Here is a 19812-nt window from a genome sequence, read left to right on the forward strand (position 1 = left end):
CTGTTTTAAATATGTTTTCCTCCTCTTTGCCCTTCAGTCCACTCTTGAGGATTCGTATTTCTGGAGGAGAGCTGCTGCCACAGCCTGAAATGAGCTGCATGCATTTTTTATGACACAATCTCTTGTATAAATGCATCTTCTGGAACACTGACAACCCAATAAAAAGACCTGGCTGCATATAGGGAACAAATAACTTTTGATATCTGAAGGCCCAAGAGAAATTTCATTAAATAGGGCCTGAGATTTTTGCTAATTTAATTTCTTTCTTTTCTTCAAGGAGCATTCCTAAGGCTATCAGTCAGATATGCTGTTGCATGAGGAGGAAGGGTAGACTGTTCAGAAAGCTAAAAGCCATTAAATAAAATGGAAATGCTCAGTGGAACTGAGAAATAGGATATCAAATATCTTCAGTGCAGAACACATTTAAGGGCCAACATTTTTGCTCTGCTACATTGATGTGCATATAGATTAAGTTCCTGGTATACAATGGAGTTCTGATGGGTGAAGTCAGTATAAGTGCGGGGTGTTATTTTGTTGGTGGATCTGTCCCAACAGGAGAATATTTCTAAGCTCATACGTTCCAAATTCTCCCTCATCAGATGGTCCCGTCACTTCAGCCATGTGTGGGAAACAAATGTATGAGCTGGGTACTCCATTGTGGACACCAGAACCAGCCTAATATTAGGGGTGAGAGGGTTGGCAACCAACAACTCCTGGACCCCCCCCCCCGCCTCCGCTCCCTGTCTTCCCTCACCTTAATTAATATATTTATTTAGAATTTTTAAAACATGCTGGCTTCGTCTTCCTCTTTTCCATTGCTGGCATCCTCCATTGCTGGCTGGGGGGATATGGGCATGTGTTGTGGCTGCAAATGCTCAGAACATTCCCCCAGAAGGAGGAAGAAGTCATGGCGAAGTACTGGGTGTATCTGTCTCTCTGTGCATCTGTACATGCGCGTGTGTGCACTTGTTTGTCTTCTCCGTGTGTGTGGTGGCTGGATGTGTACGTTTGTGTGTCTTTGTGTGTGGGGATGGCTCTTCATGTGTCTGTATATCTTCTGTGTATGTGGGGGGGGGTGGCAGTGTGTGTGTATATGTGTGTGAGTGTGTCTTCTGTGTGTGTGTGTGGGGGGGAGTTGTGTGTGGCTGTGGCTATTTGTTTGTTTGTTTATTTGATTTATTAGCTGCCCATCTGGCTGGCTACCCGGCCACTCTAGGCAGCATACAATACTAATAATGAATTTACATAATCAACTGAACAACAAAAAAACCACTGCTCTAAAAAAACCTAACCCACCCCAAATGCCTGCCTGAACAGCCAGATTTTTAAGGCCTGGTGAAAGCTCATCAAAGAGGGGATATGGCGGAGGTCACTAGGGAGGGACTTCCACAGAGCTGGGGCCACCACAGAAAAGGCTCTCTCCCTAGTCCTCACCAGCCTAGCTGTCCTACAGACAGAAGGCCTACCGAGGCCGATCTTGTTGAGCGGTGTCCCTAGTGTTGTTAGAGGTGCTCCTTAAGATAGACCGGGCCGGAACCATATAGGGTTTTAAAGGTCAATTCCAACACCTCGAATTGGCCCCCCCAAACAACTGGTAACCAGTGCAACTCCTTAAGCATTGGAGTGATGTGGTCTCGCTGATGACTGCCTTTAATCAGGTGGGCCGCCGCATTCTGCATGAGCTGCAACTTCCAAGCCATCTTCAAGGGTAACTCCCACTCTGTGTGGAGTGGGTCTATCTCTTTGTGTGTCTCTATATCTTCTGTGGGGGGGGTGTGTATGTATGTGTGAGTGTGTCTTCTGTGTATGTGTGTGTGTGTGTATGTGTTTGTGCGCCAGTGGTATTTTTTAAAGGATATTTCTTATTTTCTTTTGATGATCCTGGTAATATACATAGATTTTGCACCCTATTTCCTACTAATTAAAACCTAGATTAATTCTATGGGTTGGAAAATTCTGGCCGCACAAAACTCAGAAATACCATGATGCTCTTTCTCATTCAGGTCAATAGTCCATATAGTACAGAATCCAAGGGGGCACTTATGCCCCCGCTGATTCTCTTACCCCCTCCCACCAATTCTGTTATGCAAGCGGCCCCACCACTTGCACAACGGCAATTTAGCACCTCCGAGGGAACCCAAAACAAGCAGAAATGCCCATTTCTGGAAGGAAGCAGGTCAGCAGAGCTTGTTTCTGGAAGGAGGCTGACCTGCCTCCTTCCAGAAACAAGCATTTCCTCGTTTTGGTGCTTTCCCTAGGTAACACTAAATCCCCCTCGTATAAGCGGTGGGACCCACTAGCACAATGGAATTGGCAGGGCCCACCACATACAGAAGGAAATCGGTGGGGCAGAAAGGAATTGGCAGGGACATAAGCATCCCCTTGGATTGTGTCCACTGAGTCCAATGGTGGCCAGTTCCCACAGAGGAAATGCATAATGCAAGGACAACCATTACAGTGGCAACAGCCAGCATTTGATGGAACTGGCTCTAGCCCACAAGAGCTTATTCAAAATAAATCTATTAGTCTTTAACAGGTATGTGCAACCTGTGTCCCTCGGCCTAATTTCAAAAGCTTTCTGCAAGCGATCAGTTCAGACTTCTGGCAAAAGAGATCTTTCTCCACAAGAGCCCTTTCACTTCCCCAGTAACCTCCTGGGTGGGGAGTGATTACTGAGAAAGAGATAGAGCAGGGGGAAAGGGGGTGGCAGGAAGAAAAAGCGAATAGGAGATGGCCTTACCCAGAAGGCGTTAGGGCCCCACCTACTCCTGCCCACTACCAGCAGTTGTCCATCAACAGAAAATAGTGCCCCCTCCCCCCACCGCCCGGTCTTCAAGGCGCCTCAAGAGTCTATTTTCTAACATGGAGGTTAAGAGTCCTGGAGGCCTTAACAATCACCTCCACTTCCCAGCAGTAGTTTCAGGGCATCTGTGGCAAGATTGTCTGATGAGGCATGTTCAAGTTTGTGTAGGAAAACCAGTCCCAGAACAATGCAAGCAGAAGGGGAAACCCGAGGTTTCATTATGGAGGCAGACACATTTCAGTGACGAGTCACTTGGGCTGCCATTGTCATGTCATGGACCATAAGTTCAGACAGGTTTTTTGTATCATAACTGCCACTGTCACTTGATCAATAAAAAGCAGATAAACAACCCAAGCACGTAAAACTTTTGTCACAAAATCGGAGAGGGATAATGACTTCTAATCATCTCAGGCCACTAGCTAATAAAAGAGGATCTTAAGCCTGATATGTTTGGCTCTTGCTTCATTCCTATATGCAAATTAATCATTTCCTCCCCCCCACCCAATTTTAGGTCATTGTGTTCATTGTGATCCATAACAGCAGCTTCACATGCCTGGGCACTGGCAGTATCCTGTGAAAAATGTAAATGTGTGAAATGGAATGTTTTACCCTTCTTCTTAATCAGTTCCTTTCAAACTGAAGAACTCATGCAAGGGTAAAGATGTAATAAATTAGGGACTATTTCAATAGAAATAGCTAGAAATATTTGGGAGCCAGGATAACATGAGCATAATAATAGCAATGGTATAGCACTTTTGAGCATTCAGTGCATTAATATCATAATCCTCATACATATCATAATCTTTATGACAGCCCTGTAAAATTGGTCAGTGATGCTCATTTATGGATTTGACTTTGCTTTGTGAACTATGTTGTCACTTCCTTTGGGTCAGAGAGGATGTGACCATAGGAAAAGTTATATCTCGGTGATATTCCTTCATGCATGTTTAAGCCAAGGCATGCTGGGACTTGCAGGCTTTTTTTTTTTCTGTATAAACATGTATAAGATTGCGCCTTTAGTTGCAAAACAGCCTGAATTGGCTAAGCATTGGCTGAGTGTAATTCTGATATCTGTGGATTTGTATACAGTGATATGGGAGTATATAATATTATAACAGTATATTTTGACAATTGATTAAGTGACGTCTATAAAATCCTGTGATAATTGTGTATATTTCTGGCACTGAGGGGTATTTAGAATTCTTGTAGTGTAGTTTTTCAGAGAATAAAATATGCACACTTACCTATTAAATGCTTGCAATTCTACATTTACAACGATGTCATGGAATTTATTTACAATAATTGTTCTCATTAGTAGGCGCAGAGCAAAATTCCTCAGTCTTTTGAGTCCCAAGGGAAATTCAGGTGTCTTGTCTCATCAAATTTCTATCAGAATATGAGACTCATCCTGTCTTGCTTAATTTGGAAGCATCCGACCCTCTCTCTTGTTCAGTAGTAAGTAGCTCAGAAGGAAGATGGGGATGGATTGGGAGCCAGGGACATATCCAGCAGAGATGACCTGTTCAGAAATTCCCTTCCCTGAAAACACTCACAGAAGCAGCAGCAGCAGGCATTATTTCAGTGACTGTATTCACACAAGATAATACGCCAGGATTCCTGGCTTATCCTGGCTTACTGTAAATGAGCAATGTGCTGGTGTATTCTGCTTGTTTGCTTCTGCTTCACCCTTCTCTTCATATGAATAGGTAAAATTAACCAGGAAGGAAGAATTTATGGTGATGTCCAAACCCAGGATCCTGTTTTGTTGCTTCCCAAAAGTCAGGGTTTGTAAACCAAAAGCAAAGCCTGGGTTGTTGCTGGTGATGATCCTGGCTTGCTTGGAGAAAACAAACCAGGATCCTGAGTTTGAACATCACCATAAGCTCACCCTTCCTGGTTAGTTTTACCCACTCGCACAGAGAGAAATGAAGTGGGACCCAGCAAACAGTATACACTAGCACGCTGCCTGTTCACCGCTGTAAATCAGCATAAGCCAGGACTGTGTGTGGAGGGGCTGGCAAGTTCTGCCCTGGATGTGGGATCTTTGGATTAAGCTGCCCTTTGGCCATTCTCCTCCCATCCTAGGGATGTACGAAAGTTCCACCATGGATCTCAAGGAGGCCGAATGCCAGCGCATTGGGCCCCTCCAAATCGGTGGCGGAACGCCCCCCCCCGGGACGGGACTTACCTGGGGTCGATTTTCCTGGCGGCGGCGGCTCCGGCCAGAATTTCAGGGGGAGGGACGGAGCACCTCCCCCCCAGCATCAGCATAATCCGCGAACAGGTAAGTGACTTTCGTACATCCCTATCCCATCCTCCTTCTCCTGTGCTCTACCATGGGTCATGTCTTCATGACAGCAGGCATGTATCTAGGGCTGGATCTACACTTACCACCTTTGTTCGCTTCCAATGAGGTTTCACCGCCTGCCTTTCACAGAACGCAGCACCCGCCTCGAATTGGAACCGGAATTTCTCACTTCCGTGCTCCTGCTTTCAATACCCTAATATCCCAGTATTTCCCCTTAATGTGCTCTGATTTTCCGCCTTGGCTGTCGTATCTGGTTGTAGTCCCCTCCCCCGCCTGTCCACAAATGGCAGTGTTTGTATTTCCCTCTTGTCCAATCACAGCTCTCGATGGCCCCATGTTTTCTTCCGGCTACTGATCGCATAGCTTCCTCAGCAGCCCCCGTTTCCTCCGCAACAAGCAAAGGGCTGGATGTGTGCACGCTTATCTGGTCTCGGTGTCAGGGGCGCCCTAGCTGCCTCTTGCAGTCCCCACCAATAGCCAGCTCAGGACACAGACGATGAGGAATTCTTTCCGAGACTTTATTCCTTTATTCCTTTTGACTCTTTCAGAATACTAATCACTAGCGACAAAGCAAGGAACAACACTGGGGAAAGATAGCAGAGTAGCCTAAGCTCCAGGTAAGGCAGTTGGTCCCCATTTGAAGGAGAATCACAGGAAGACCCTGAACTTATGGGCTAGGGAGAGATCCTCCCTCTTTCCCTTGGGTCCTCAGGACGTGACCGTTGTTTGCGTGCCAAATGAGCGCTACACCTCCTTTCTGCATCCTCCATCTGTTGTCACTCTCTGCGTCTGTGCCGAGTGTCCAGCAAGCCCCCCTCCAGCGCTCTCTCACTGCCAGGGTCACTATGTATCCCAGGAATGCTGGCAGGAGGAATCTCTGCCAGCTGCTGTGCTTGTGAGAGATGAGTGAGCTCCTCTCCCACAGATTGCTGTTCCTCCTCAGAATCAGAACTTCTCTGGGGCTCTATTGGCTCAGTTTCCACCCTGACACTCGGAAACTAAGCGGGGTCGGCCCCGGTCAGTAGTTGGATGGGCGACTGCCTGGGAATCAGGCTTCCTCCACTGAGCAGGGGGTTGTTCTATCCCTTCAAATGAGATTAAGTTTTACCCCCTCCTATCCCCCACTCCGTATTTTTTTTTTAGAATTAAGGCATTATCCTCGCAGAATCGGGGCTTCTCCACGATGTTTTTTTTTCTAATTCAGGCATGCTCTTCGAAGATTCGAAGTTGTGAAGATATTTGAAGATCATGCCTGAATTTGAAGATTAGTCCTACCCCACTTAGCATCCGAGATCAGACAAGCGTGTGCAGGAAAACAGCAGGAAAACAGCACGGCGCTCGAGTGTGAACCGGGCTCGCGCATTCGATGAAGCACTGCAACAGGGAAAGTGGGTGAGTGTGAATAATCACGTTTTAATGCGAGAGCATTTAACCCGACGGGACACCGAATTCATTGCGATGGCAGGCGCAGTGTAGATCAGCCCCAGGTCACCGGCTGAGAATCCTGTGGAAAGGAAAACTAGTGTGGACAAAAAAGTACAAAAAAGTAAAGGGGGGCTTTGTTTACATGCATATTAGTGAAGCAACCCACTCCTTTCATTATTAATGTATTTTCAGAAGAGCATCTGGGACAATGACAACTTCCTGGCTAGCTTTAATAGAAGCATTTCACTGAGGAGATATTAAAACAGTGTGTGGGGCTATTAGCCCCAATGCCTGCATATGGCAGCACGTTGAATGTGCCTGCATCTGGTGGGTGGGTCTCATGTTTGACAATGCTGATCATCTGTTGGAGGAAAGGGCCTCTGGATTTTCTCCATCCATACTCCAAAACAGGCATTCATTACTGTCAGCAGTGACTGTGCTGTTAATCCTTTAGGGGCTTTATGTGCAGATATGACTAAGCACAAAGCCTGGATGACCTTGAACAAAAGTGGATTAACTCGCACACTGAGAGCTAGCATTGTGTAGTGGTTAGAGTGTTGCTTTAGGACTGGGGAGACCCAAGTTCTAGTCCCCACTCGGCCACAAAGCCCATTGGGTGACTTTGGGCGAGTCACTGACTCTCAGCCTAACCTACCTCACAGGCTTGTTGTGAGGATAAAATGGACAGGAGGGGGATCATGTACATTGCCTTGGGTTTCTTGGGGGGAAAGGTGGGATATAAATGTAATAATAAATTATATATGTGTGTGTGAGTTTTGATAGGACCTGACTGAGAGTGGAGTCAGAGCTTGGAACACTGATTCACAAACGAATCACCCTCATTGGTTGGGGGGTAATATTACCATCACACTGTCAAATATTCTCAGCTACTAGCATGTTATGTGTCACAAAAAGAAGAAAGAGAGGCTCTGATCCGGTGAAACTTAGTAGTGACTTAAGTCCAACTGAAAGCAATGGGGCGTAACTTTGTTGTCACTCATGTGTTCCATTGCTTTGCATGGCCATGTAGCAAGTTTACTTGGAAGCAAGTCCCACTGTGTTACTCTCAGGAAAGTGTGTATAGGATTCCAGCCTTAAGTCATCAAGACTACCTTTAGCTAGACGGTGGCCAGAAGCATTAAAATAAACCTATTTGACCCCGAAGAGCAGAACGTACTTAACATACCTTTGATTTCTTCTAATCAAGGTTATCATTAATTATCAATGAATATCATATAAATATAAATCTCCATATCTGTATGTAAAACTGCATATCAAAATTTTATCCTGTAGCCCCCAAGTCCCATATTCCGAAACTGTATAATTTCTGAACACTAGATGCTAGGTGCATAGAACAGGCAAGGGCTGTTGCCTTCATACCTATCAGGATTGGACCCAAGCTTCCTGGTTTGGTTTTGGGGCTCCATCACATGGGGCAGAAATCCACAATCCCGGTGCTTCTCTCATCCAGTTTCATTGAGGGATTGAGTTGTGCCCCTTTATATGTTTGTCCCCATCTCGCCATCATCCATGTTTTACCTTTTCACAGGGGTGGGAAGCCACTCAAAAAGACCGCTCCTTTTCCGCAGTCCGCTATGATTCATTATATGTGCTGGGGCCATAGCGAAAATTCTTCCCTGGTTCCTGCCCCGTTCTCTCCCCTCGGACATTACTGATGGTTGTCCCGTGAGTGACACACAGAGAGTGCCCTCCTTCCCCCTCTCCCCGCATTGGTTTTCCAGCAAGTTGCTGGATTCCTTTCATGTGCTCAAGATCTCTGCCGCTTACTCCCACTGCCCCCGCAAGCCTTCTCTGGCTTCTTGAAAGCAATGGTGGTGGCATGAAGGAAAGAGGAGCGGCAGATGCCACTGCCTATTTGCTCACTGGCTGTCTGCCTGACAAGCAAACAAATGGTCACGATGATGAGAAAGAGGAAGAGGCGCAATAGTAGTCAGTGACAATGGCAGTGAGAAGGTGGGCTCACTGAGGGAGGGCCCCCACAGAGGATGTCTTGCCCAAGAGCCCTCCAAAACCTGGAGCCAGGGCTGCCCTAGTGTGAAGCAAAGCTGTTACAGCTGTGGATACCCTTCCTATGGAACTCACTGCCCCTTCGAGCATGCCAGGCTCCATTCCTTCCCCACACGCTTTTCAGCCGTAAGTCAAAGGTTTTCTTTTCATTATTCAGGGAAAGATTTTAAAATTGTCTGGAGGGTTGAGCTGAGCTTCATTTTAAACCAGTCTTGTATTTCTGCTACTTTGAAACGTGGTTTTGTTTTTAGCAGACCTGGGATGGCATCTTATGCTGCCTGCAGGACCCACCACTAGCACAACGGGAGCTAGCAGTTCTCAAAGCAACCAGAAATGAGTGGAAACCCTTATTTCTGGAATGGGACAGGTCAACGGAGCTTGCAGAAGAGGATTCTGCTAACCTGTCCTGTCCCAGAAACAAGCATTTCTGCTTGTTTCCAGGGGCCAATCTACTCCGCTGATTTAATGCAGATGGGGAACAGTTTGGGGTAGTTTGTGACACATGATGTTGTTGCCAGTCTGCAGCAACCCTGCAGATTCCCTCTGGAAAAGGTGCATTTTCACTGAGTACTTTTAGTCTATTTCCCCACCCTTAATGCAGCTCCCATGGATTAAATCTGGCATGATGGGCAGGCCCAGGGGTGCATCTTTCAACTGGCTGTGACCTTGGTAAGGGCCCTCCCTGTTTTGCCCCATTGTTGTGTTTTTCCACTGTTTCACAGTAGCCTGCACAGACACAGGTCAGGTTTCAGTACTTTGCCACTCACTGTAATCCATTCTTCTTTATTTCTCCACCCCTCAGAAGTAAATGATCTGGGTTTAGCTGCCTAATTTTCTAAAATCACTAAATTTCTAAGCCTCTAAATCACTAAACCTCCAAAATCCCAAAATCATTAAATTGTAAAAGTGTTAATTCACTGTAGAGCTAAATCGCTATACCACTAAGTCGCCATCAGCTAAATCACTACAGCACTAAATTGCTATACTGCTAAGTCACCATACAGCTAAATCGGTGTTGTGCTAAAGTCACCATATCACTAAAGCACAAAAGTGGCACCTGGGTCTTTCTCCTGATTTAGTGCTTTGATGATATGGTGATATACCGTGGCTCCATATGCACAATATTGCTGTATGGTTCCATCTTGCAGTAGGGACATTGGAGTCTCATTTCTATGGAGACTGGCAGACTGTGGAGACTGGCAGGCTGGTAGACTGTGGAGTCTGGCAAGCACACTTGTTGGTGAGATGTAGGGAGACGTCCAGAGAAAAGGCTCTGCTCTGCTCCTTTTCTCTGGATGCCTGAAATCCCTTACAATACATTTCCTTTCCCTGAGCAAGGGAAAGCGAGGGCGGGGATCAAGCCTCTCATGTTGTTCATTTTGACTGGCGGGACTCCACCCACCCTACCCCAAAGTAAGGCAGATTCGAGTGCAGTGTGACCTGTGAAAGTGGATGGTTTGGGAGGGGTATAGTCTGCTTTTTTAAAGATTAGTGTGCTACTTATGGACCAAAGCCGATTTCAGGAAAAAGCAGAGCCGAAAGTGATTCTCAATGTGGTTCCATGAAGATGGCCCCCAGGTTGCTTTAGGCAGTGCTAAGTCCCCACTGTGCTAGCAGTGGGTCCTGGTGGCATAACGGAATCAGCGTGAGTGCAGTGGCAGTATTGACTGCTGCCCTTATTGTTTTAAAATTCTTCGTTTAATTTTACATATTTCCAGGTATTTCATAGAGAAGAAACAAATAAGCCTTATAAAGTAACTATTCTTAAGTGGAATTATTTGTTTGTGTTTTAGACAAAATGAGAAGTGCTAACCCTACACAAACAATATTTCTTTGCTCTCAAATGGTTCCTGGTGAGTGTGCATTTAACTTCAGTTCCTCGGAATAGCATTATTACCAATTGTGTGCGTAACAATTGAGATAACATCCTTTTGAAGTCAATGAAATCTGCCAGTTGAGTTCAGTGGGTCTTTGTTAGGGAATATAATCTTGCATTTATGACAGAGATCACACAAAATCAGTCAAGAACACATTTGATGTAATTTTAGGAAGATTAGAAACCAGAAGTTGGGAGCACATATTGAAATTCATGACAGTGATATTCAGCCAAAGTTAAATGCTTTTAAGTGCCATTTATTTTTGAACAGAAGAGACAAACATATGCTTAAATTCCCTCCTCCACTCAACACACACACACACACACACATACTCACACAAAATAGTGTGAGTTGAAAGCACTTAATTTTGGCAGAATTACACCTCATCTTTATAAATGGTCTTATAATTATACTAAGCATTAGTAAGTAATGATGAGTCGAATGGCTCCATTTCTTTGCCTGAGACATAGAAGAAGTGCTTTATTTACTCCTGCTTTTATTTGGTTCTGTGTTATTACTATGCAAACCTTCTGCTGAGCATTTAGTTAAACAAGTTATCTCAGTCAGGAGACTGGAAAGCTTCAGCTCTTTCAGAATATATTAGGCAGCTCAAATATGAAATGAAAAGAAAACAGAGTTTTGGCCAACAGAAACAAGTGACTCATTTCCTTGTGAAAACATGCAAGGTTTCTGTTACTCAGGCAACAATGTTCACCATTCCAGAATACAGTCTCCTCTCCTTTAGATGCCTTCAGAGCTGTTCTGTATTCCTGTTACAGTCAATGACCTCACGTTGAACCATGTTCTTTAGCTATTCACAGGGGATTGGAAGTTACGCTTTAAATTCGATAACTTTTTGGCATGTGTTTTGTTCTCATTTCTTCTGTTGTACATCAGAGGCATCAATGAAACCAAGGATTTTCTGATTGTCAGCATGATAAAAAAAAAAACCCTGCAGGGAATACCACCGTTAAAAGCACATGTCACATATCAAATGCACCAGGTTTGCAAACAGCAATGTTGCATGTGCTTACACACGAGTTAGCCTCTTGTTCTTTTTAGCAGGAGATTACAGCTCAAATGTTTACTTGCCTGTGCAGAAGTCGATTACTTCATAATAGTGGATTGCTGCATAATAAAAGTGTCCAGGTGCATCATGGGATTATCAGCTTAATCACCACGTAGGAACTCTGTGGAAACAGATCAAATCAAAGGCTTGGTTCATAAATCTTAACACCTGAACTGGCGGTGGGCTTTGTGTGGTGGGAGAGCAGCAGCATGGGTGTCCCACTCCCCTCCCTTTGTATAGATAATGGGTTGGAGTTGGGGCGAGACTTAATCATGCTTAGAGTAGACCCTTTGAAATCAATTGCACTTACATTAGCTATGACTAATGTATGTCCCATTGATTTCAATGGGTCTACTCTAAATATGACTATATCTGGATCCAGCCTAATATCACCTGTGAGCAAGGTTCTCGACAGAAAATGTTTAAGTGCACAGAGCAGAACAATATGAAGTTGGTTCACAACAATTATCTAGATACTCACAGTATGCTTATGACAATTTACTACTATTGCATCCCTCACAGCGTGTTCAATAAAAGTGATAAACCGTGGCTATCATATCTATCATATAACACCCCTAATGAAAACTTCCAAATTGTGTCCAATATAATAAACCAGATTATAATAATTGTTGTTGTTCAGTCGTTCAGTCGTGTCTGACTCTTCATGACCCCATGGACCACAGCACGTCAGGCCTTCCTGTCCTGCACTCTCTCCCAGAGCGTGCTCAAGTCCATATTCATTGCATCAGTGATGCTATCTAGCCATCTCATCCTCTGCCATCCCCTTCTCCTTTTGCCTTCAGTCTTTCCCAGCATCAGGGTCTTTACGTTCCATGGGGTTTTCTTGGCAAGAATACTGGAGTGGGTTGCCATTTCCCTCTGTCAGAACTCTCCACCATGACCTGTCCATCTTGGGTGGCCCTGCACGGCATAGCTTATGGCTTCACTGAGTTACGCAAGCCCCTTCACCACAACAATGCAGTGATCCATGAAGGGGTTATAATAATTAGGTCTGCTAAATTTGCACTTCGCTAAAAGTGCTGAATGTGGCTTGACCAAAGCCTTCCACAGTGGCAGATCTGAAAATCAAACTATAATCCCTTGGCAGCATTCACATTTATTTATTTTATTACATTTATATCCTGACTTTCCCTCAAGGAGTTCAAGGTGGTGTACATACTTCTTCTCTCCTCATTTTATCCTCACAACAACCCTATGAGGTAGTTTAAGCTGAGAGTTAGTGACTGACCCAACATCACCCCGTGAGATTCATGGGTAAGTAGAGATTTGAACCCAGATCTCCCCAGTTGTAGTCCAACACTCTAACCACTACTTCACACTAGATAGATATATTTTCATTGCAGCCTCAGTATATTTATTTTATTCATGTATTTATTTGTTTTATTAGCCGCCCATCTGGCTGGCTACCCAGCCACTCTAGGCAGCATACAATACTAATAACAAATTTACATAATCAACTGAACAAAAACAAAACAAGCAACACTGCTCTAAAAAAACCTAACCCACCCCAAATACCCGCCTGAACAGCCAGGTTTTTAAAGCCCAGCAGAAGCTCATCAAAGAATGTATCTCCTCACCTAAGAATATGGTATATAAAATTCTTTATCATCCATTCTCCATCGTAAGTTGAGCTATGACCCTATCTGGATGAGGATAGCTTGGTGCTTGTAGTCTATGCGCTGGTAACCTCTAGGTTAGATTACTGCAATGTGTTCTACATTGGGCTGCCTTTGAAGACAGTTCAAAATGATACCTAGTGCAGAATTTGGTGACCAGGTTGTTGACAGGGACTAAGCAATATAAACGTATACATCTACTTCTGCCTCACTTGCACTGGTTGCCAGTTTGTTTCTGGGCCAAATTCAAAGTGCTGATTTTAACCTATAAAGCCCTACATGGCTTGGTGCCTCTCTATACCTCTTGCTATATGACACTACCCAGTCCCTAAGGTAACAGAGTGATAATTAATTATCATTAATTATCTGAGTCCCTTCTCTATGTGCCCCATCTGAGAGATGCGGAGGGGGGGGCTTTTGGGAATGGGCCGTCCCTGTGATAGCCCTGTGTTTATGGATCGCTCTTCCTGTGGAAGCTCACCTGGCCATTTTTTTTGGCATCAGGCAAAGACTTATTTCCCCAGGCATTTAGACATTAGTTATGGCCTAATTGTAGAATGAATACACATACTTTTGTGGGTGTCTATTCTAGGCTGTGAGGGGGGGGGAGATTTTGCATATTGTGGATGAACACTTTTCATATTTGTCAGGGTTCCCCTTATGACCTGGACCCCCTGACCAACTCCTTAAGGATCTCTTGCTTCCTTAAGAGTCCTGCCTTCCTTCTTTTAAACTTCCCCTTCCCAGTAACATGGGGTTTAGGCTATAGGAATGGGTGATGGGTACTTCAGACACCTGGGTGTTAATCACAAGAGTTTACTGGTAAACTAAATCAAGCAAATTACAACTAAAGGTATGCACAGAATAGAGCTGAGTTATATAAAAGGTATTAAAGAAAACAAGGTTGCAAAAATGCAAGTACCTCTACCCTAGCTGCATGTGGACTTCTCCAGGCTGCTTCTTCCTGCTCCCTCTTCAGGCTCTGGACTCCCCAACTCTGTCTTCTGGCTCTCTCACGCTCTTTATATACCCTCCTCCCTCAAAACCAAAACGACTGTTTCAGACCTGAAGAAATGAAATGGAGGGAGCAATCCTATGCGGATAGGCGGCCACCTCCGAACTTGCAGGTGACCGCCTATCCAATGCACAGTGGGAGGAGTGCAGAGGGGATCCTCTCCTCCATGCTCCAGCCACCCTGCATTCGCAGCTAGATGGCCAAATTCGGCTGTCTAGCTGCAGGACATCAGGGCACCGGGTGGGGAGGCTGACGACGCATTGTACTGGCACTTCCGCACTCCCTGCCCCTCCCCTGGGAATGCCCCCCTTTGCCCCACTGTCGCCCGGGGATGATCTGCGCTGCCTACAAAGCCGCAGGGGAGGAGAAAAAAAGGCGGTTCTCTGGGAACTGACCTTGGGGCGTGGGCTCCAAGGTCTGTTCCCAGAAACCAAGCAATCCTATGGCCGTCTAGCTGCTGTCTAGTGGCCACAGGTTTGTGCCCTTAACTGGAGAAATGAAACTAAAATGTAACCAGGGAAATGAAACTACTCCTCTCAAGGATACCCCCTCCCAACACCCCCCCCCAAGCCTCTAAGCCTGACCTTTTCCCCCTTTGTCTCTGTATGAAGGTTGTCAAACCTTCATAGTATTGAATTGTTTTCCAATCATGTTTTTATGGTGGTTATTTTTATGTGTATCATTGTGCTGATTATGGGTTACACTGATTTTGGGGGGCAGGGGTGTTTTGCTATATTAATTATTGATTTCTGTGTCTAAGTCACGTTGGGATTGCTTTTTGTGGTGGTGGGAAGAGATGCATAAATTGATGAGGAGGATTTATTTCATTTCTATACTGCCCAATAGCTGAAGCTGTCTGGGCGGTTTACAACAAATCATAAAAATAAATACAAAAACTACAACATTATAAACATTATAATACAACATTATAATAAAATGCAGTCTATTTTTTACGACACAAATTTTAAAACAATTAAATACCTAAAAACAATTTCAATTCACAATTTCAGTAACAGACCTGTTCAACACAACCGACATAAGCGCCCCATCATAAGCCATTAAATGCCGTTAAATGCATGGGCGCAGAGTGCAGTCTTAACCTGGCACCAAAAAGATGACAGTGTTGGCGCCAGGTGGGCCTCAGTCAGGGGGCCACCACTGAGAAGGCCGTCTCCCTTGTTGCTACCTTCCGAGCCTCCCTCGGAGGAGGCACTTGGAGGAGGGGCCCAGATGTGGATCGTACTGTCCAGGTAGGTTCATGTCAGGAGGAGCGTTCCGTCAGGTATTGCAATCCCGAACTGTGTAAGACTTGGGACCACTAGAGGTGGAATATATGATGATGATCATATATTCCACATCTACTATATAACAAATGATTTATTATAATTGCAGTACACTTTCCTTTCTAAACCCAAGTTATATCTGACGAGGCATTCCAAGGCTGAAGCAGCAGAAGGTGTCATGTGATGTACAAAGGGTATTGCTGGCCATCCCTCGCCTCCATCATGCAGATAATGTCACTTATGAGACAGGCACTCCTTGAAAGTGGCACATCACCATTTGTCAATAATAAATTGCCAAACCATATAATGACTGGGTTGGATCTAATGGTGTTTTTCATTCACAGAAGGCTCTTTGATCCAGCAGTGACTTCTGTGAACAGAAAGGTGGGTCTCTGATTTCCCCTTCCCTCTGCAGCTCCTTGAGCCTCCACTAAATCTGGGTTTGAGACCCTCCAGAACAATGTGGGAGGTGGCATGGGGGAGGGGGTTGCAAAAGAAAAGGGAAATTTGTGAAAATCAGCTACCTCCTCCTTAGGCATTGCTGAAGTCATGGAAGTAAGAGGGACTGTATTCGATACAACCCATTGTTACCTTTAAAAAAAAAAAATTCACAATCCAGCCAAAGTTAAGCACTTTTAAGGCTGTGCTCCTATGAACATTTGCTAGGGAGATTGATTGATTGATTGCATTTTTTTATCCTGTTCCTGAGCTGAAAAGGCTCCTGGAGTGGCTTACATTCTATCAATAAAACAAAAGAGTCTCTGCCCACAGGCTTACAGTCTAAAAAGACACAACACACAAGGGAAAAGTAATAGGGAAGAGAGAAGAAAACATTAACTAATCATTCAGCAGGGCTGGTGGAACGGCTCTGCTTCCTTTCTCATCTCCCTCTGAGGTGTAGTGTTGGACTGGGAGTCAGGAGATCCGGGTTCTAGTCCGCATTCGGCCATGGAAGCTCACTGGGTGACTTTGGGCCATGCACGGACTCTCAGCCCAACCCATCTCACAGGGTTGTTGTTGTGAGGATAAAATGGAGGAGGAGGAGGATTACGTATGCTGCCTTGGGTTCCTTATGGAGGAAAAAAGGCGGGATATAAATGAAATGAATGAATGAATGTACAGACTGCTGGAATGGCTGGTGGTGGTGGTGACAGCTGAGGGATAAGAAGTAGCTCACAGAACCAGTGGAGGCTGGTGGCTCTGATGTCTGTGGGACTGTGAATCTACTCCAGGTTTCAGTCAGAAACAGTCAGAACTCTAAAGGAGCTGTCCAAGGTGCTTATAGAGTTCTGACTGAAATCCAGTGCAGATTCACTGCCCCACCAACATTGGAGCCACCAGCCTCCACTGCACTGAACCATGAGACTTAGTTTTGAATGAAGATGCCTGATCCTTATTCCTTTAATTTTGAAGGAAGCATTAAGCATATGCGTAAATCTCTCCCACTTAAATCAATGGGACTTAAAAGTAGTTAAATTTGGCTGGCTCATGTTCAGTATAAATCATTTACAGTAAAATTTACATGACCAAAAAGGCATATTTTAAGAACAAGCCCTCCCCACCCACCCTAAACAATTGTCTTCTTGGAAGACCAAAACAACTTTTCCTTGGAGGCTGACTAATGTCATCCTGTCTATTCCTTTCAGCTGTCACCCGAAGCTGTAGCAGTGAAATTTCTCCAGGGTGTGCAGTTAATGAACAGCCATGATTTTGATATATGGAGCTTTTGCTGTTCTCAAAAAGGAAGTTAATGTCACTGCTACTACAAGAAAGACTCTCGTAGCAGCCCCATGGGCCAAGGAGTTTAGCATCTTCCACTGGAACAACTCCAGAGAACATGACATTATACATGAAGAATATATAAATAATGGGTGTACTTCATCTGGTATAACTGAATCTTTCAGGTTTTCCTTATGAATAGTAGAAAGCAAAAGGTTCTATGCATACCATGGGCTGTACATGTTACTGAGCATTTGTAGCTGCACTGTATTATTATTATTAATTTGTTGTTGTTGTTGTTGTTGTTGCTATTTGCATGTACCCTGTGATCCCATGGGGGGTGGGGGTGGGAATCGCCTCTGAAAATAAGAGAGTACCATGAAATAAACCACTAATCTCTGTTCATGTTTCCTCGTTTATTCTGAGCTCTTAAAAATCCAATTTCAAATAGTAATGATGCCTTTAATTGAAAGAAAAGTATAAATGTAACAGCTTCTGAAGGGGACAAACAGAAAAATATCCACTTCCTGATCTGGTTGGATCTGTAAAAGCATCCAACATTTTCTTTATTAAGAGTTAAAATTAAGGGGCCAGGACATATAAGGGGCTCTGAAAGTATGACTAACTTGGACCTATACCATTGAACTTTGGGTATTATCCAGCCAAATTTAAGAACATTTAGGGCACAATCCTATCGGGATAGGCGGCAGCCTCCAAACTCAAAGGCGACCACCTATTCAGTGCAGGGCAGGAGCAGCATGGAAGGGATCTTCCCCTCCGCGCTTCAGCCACCCTGCATTCATGGCTAGACAGCCAGTTTTGGCTGACTAGTTGCGGGAAGTCGGAGTGGATACTGGACGATGCATAGGAAGCATTGGAAAGGCATGACCACCCTCCCTGCCCCGCCCCCAGGAACACCCCATATTCGTTGCTCCACATTCTTCTCACGAGCACGGAGCATGGAGTGCGGGGCCAATCCACGCTACCTACGAGGGAGCGCAGGAGGGGATGGAGGTTGGTTCTCAGGAGACTGACCTCGGAGCATGGGCTCCGAAGTCGGTTCCTGGGAACTGACCTTTCCTATGACCATCTAGCCGCTGACTAGCGGCCATAGGATTGCGCACTTAAGTCCTGTTGATTTCATTGGGAGAATCCAGCCCTGGCTTCAACATCTTGTATTAAAATCAATGGGGCAAGTGTCTGATTTTGGCTGGATCAGGACCATGCCCATTTGCTTCATTTTGTTGTTTGCATTTACTTCTTATTTACTTGAATATTGTATATAAATTAATTTTAGAGTGTGTTCCTCTTTATGCAACTATATTTTTTTAGTATTCTTCAATCACCTTCATTTTGAATCTTGGCCACAATGGCTGTTTGTTGAACTTTAGGCTGCCAATCCTGTGTGTCATGTTCCTCTGGGGGACACTTCTTCAGAGGATGAACTGGAATCTCCCCCAAGTTGGCCGTCATGGAAGAGCTGCCTGTGCCAAGGGACTTTGAGGCAGATCAGGGGGGTCCCAGGCCCTTGTGGGAGACAGCTATCGTACCATTCCCTCAAAACACACTTAGCCCCCTCTTGGACTTGGAGCTTTTATTTACAAGGCATTTATTGTGCACACGTGATTCTTCACTCATGGTTGTTTGCAGGTTCTTTGGATGACATTGTGATTCTTCAGTTTCGCTTATGTTTTTTCAGAACACTTTCCCACGATTTTTTAGAATGGGGAAAATGAGGTATTATTTCTGAAAACACGGTTTGCACTTGTGTCTGAGTGCAGGTGCCTAAAGGTGCTGGCTCAGCTGACAACCAGATGCAGAAGGCCCACCTGAGAAATAAGACTCCTTGTGAGCAGAGGTATATTCGTGAGCAGGGCTGGGTGGGGCTCTGAAGGCTCAGGCTTAAAAGCCTTCTGTGCATCTCCTCCCCGGCTTTCCCCCTGCTAACTTTTCCCTTCTTTGGACCTCTCTGTGTTTGGACTTTGGATTGCCTGTTATTAACCTTGCCTTTGGAACTGACCCTGGCTAAATGGCTGGAGCTCTGTCCCCATATCACTGTGAGCAGGATAATGGGAGCGAGTTTCAGGTGGTGTGTAAAGTCCTGGATTTGGATTGGGGAGACCAGGGTTTAAATCTCTGCTTACCCTTGAAGTCCACTGGGTAAGTCACTCTCTTGTACCCTAATGTACCTTGCAATAGGACTACTATGAAGATCAAATGGGATCACCCAAATATAGTGACATGAGCTTTTCAGAGGAACTGTAGCATTCAGATGTAATAAAATAAATTAGTATAGCTTCCATTTATGAAGAATGCAATATATATTTATGTGTATCATACAGTCTTTCCCCTTCATACTGAGGAGGTATTCACAACATTCTAAATGGGATCTATATCAGTCCTGGTATTTTGTTACTGCATAGCAACTCGTTTAATGTATCTGGATCCTTTTAGTTCTGTTGGCCACATTTCCACTATATAGAATCACATAGGGCACATTTTATATGCCCTATATCACAGGGCATATAGAATCACTGCCCTGGTCTTCATCAGTAGTGGCGGGATTTTAATTCACTAGGCTTTAAATATTCACAGCATCTATAGATTCTGCTACAGAGCTTCCATACTGCTGGCTGAAGCCAATTTGT

General features: G+C 44.8%; 1 long non-coding RNA gene across 1 annotated transcript; it reads left to right on the forward strand.

Annotated features, from left to right (window-relative positions):
• The first annotated feature begins 8469 nt into the window (after nt 1–8469).
• LOC146358452 (uncharacterized) lies at nt 8470–17567 on the forward strand. The gene is made up of 4 exons (XR_014787097.1): nt 8470–8690; nt 10358–10417; nt 15790–15829; nt 17092–17567. It is a non-coding gene; the product is annotated as an uncharacterized LOC146358452 (long non-coding RNA).
• The last annotated feature ends 2245 nt before the right edge of the window (nt 17568–19812 follow it).

Source organism: Heloderma suspectum, chromosome 1 (assembly GCF_057233095.1).
Source record: "Heloderma suspectum isolate Gila_16-S chromosome 1, 16-S_ref, whole genome shotgun sequence".
NCBI lineage: Eukaryota > Metazoa > Chordata > Lepidosauria > Squamata > Helodermatidae > Heloderma > Heloderma suspectum.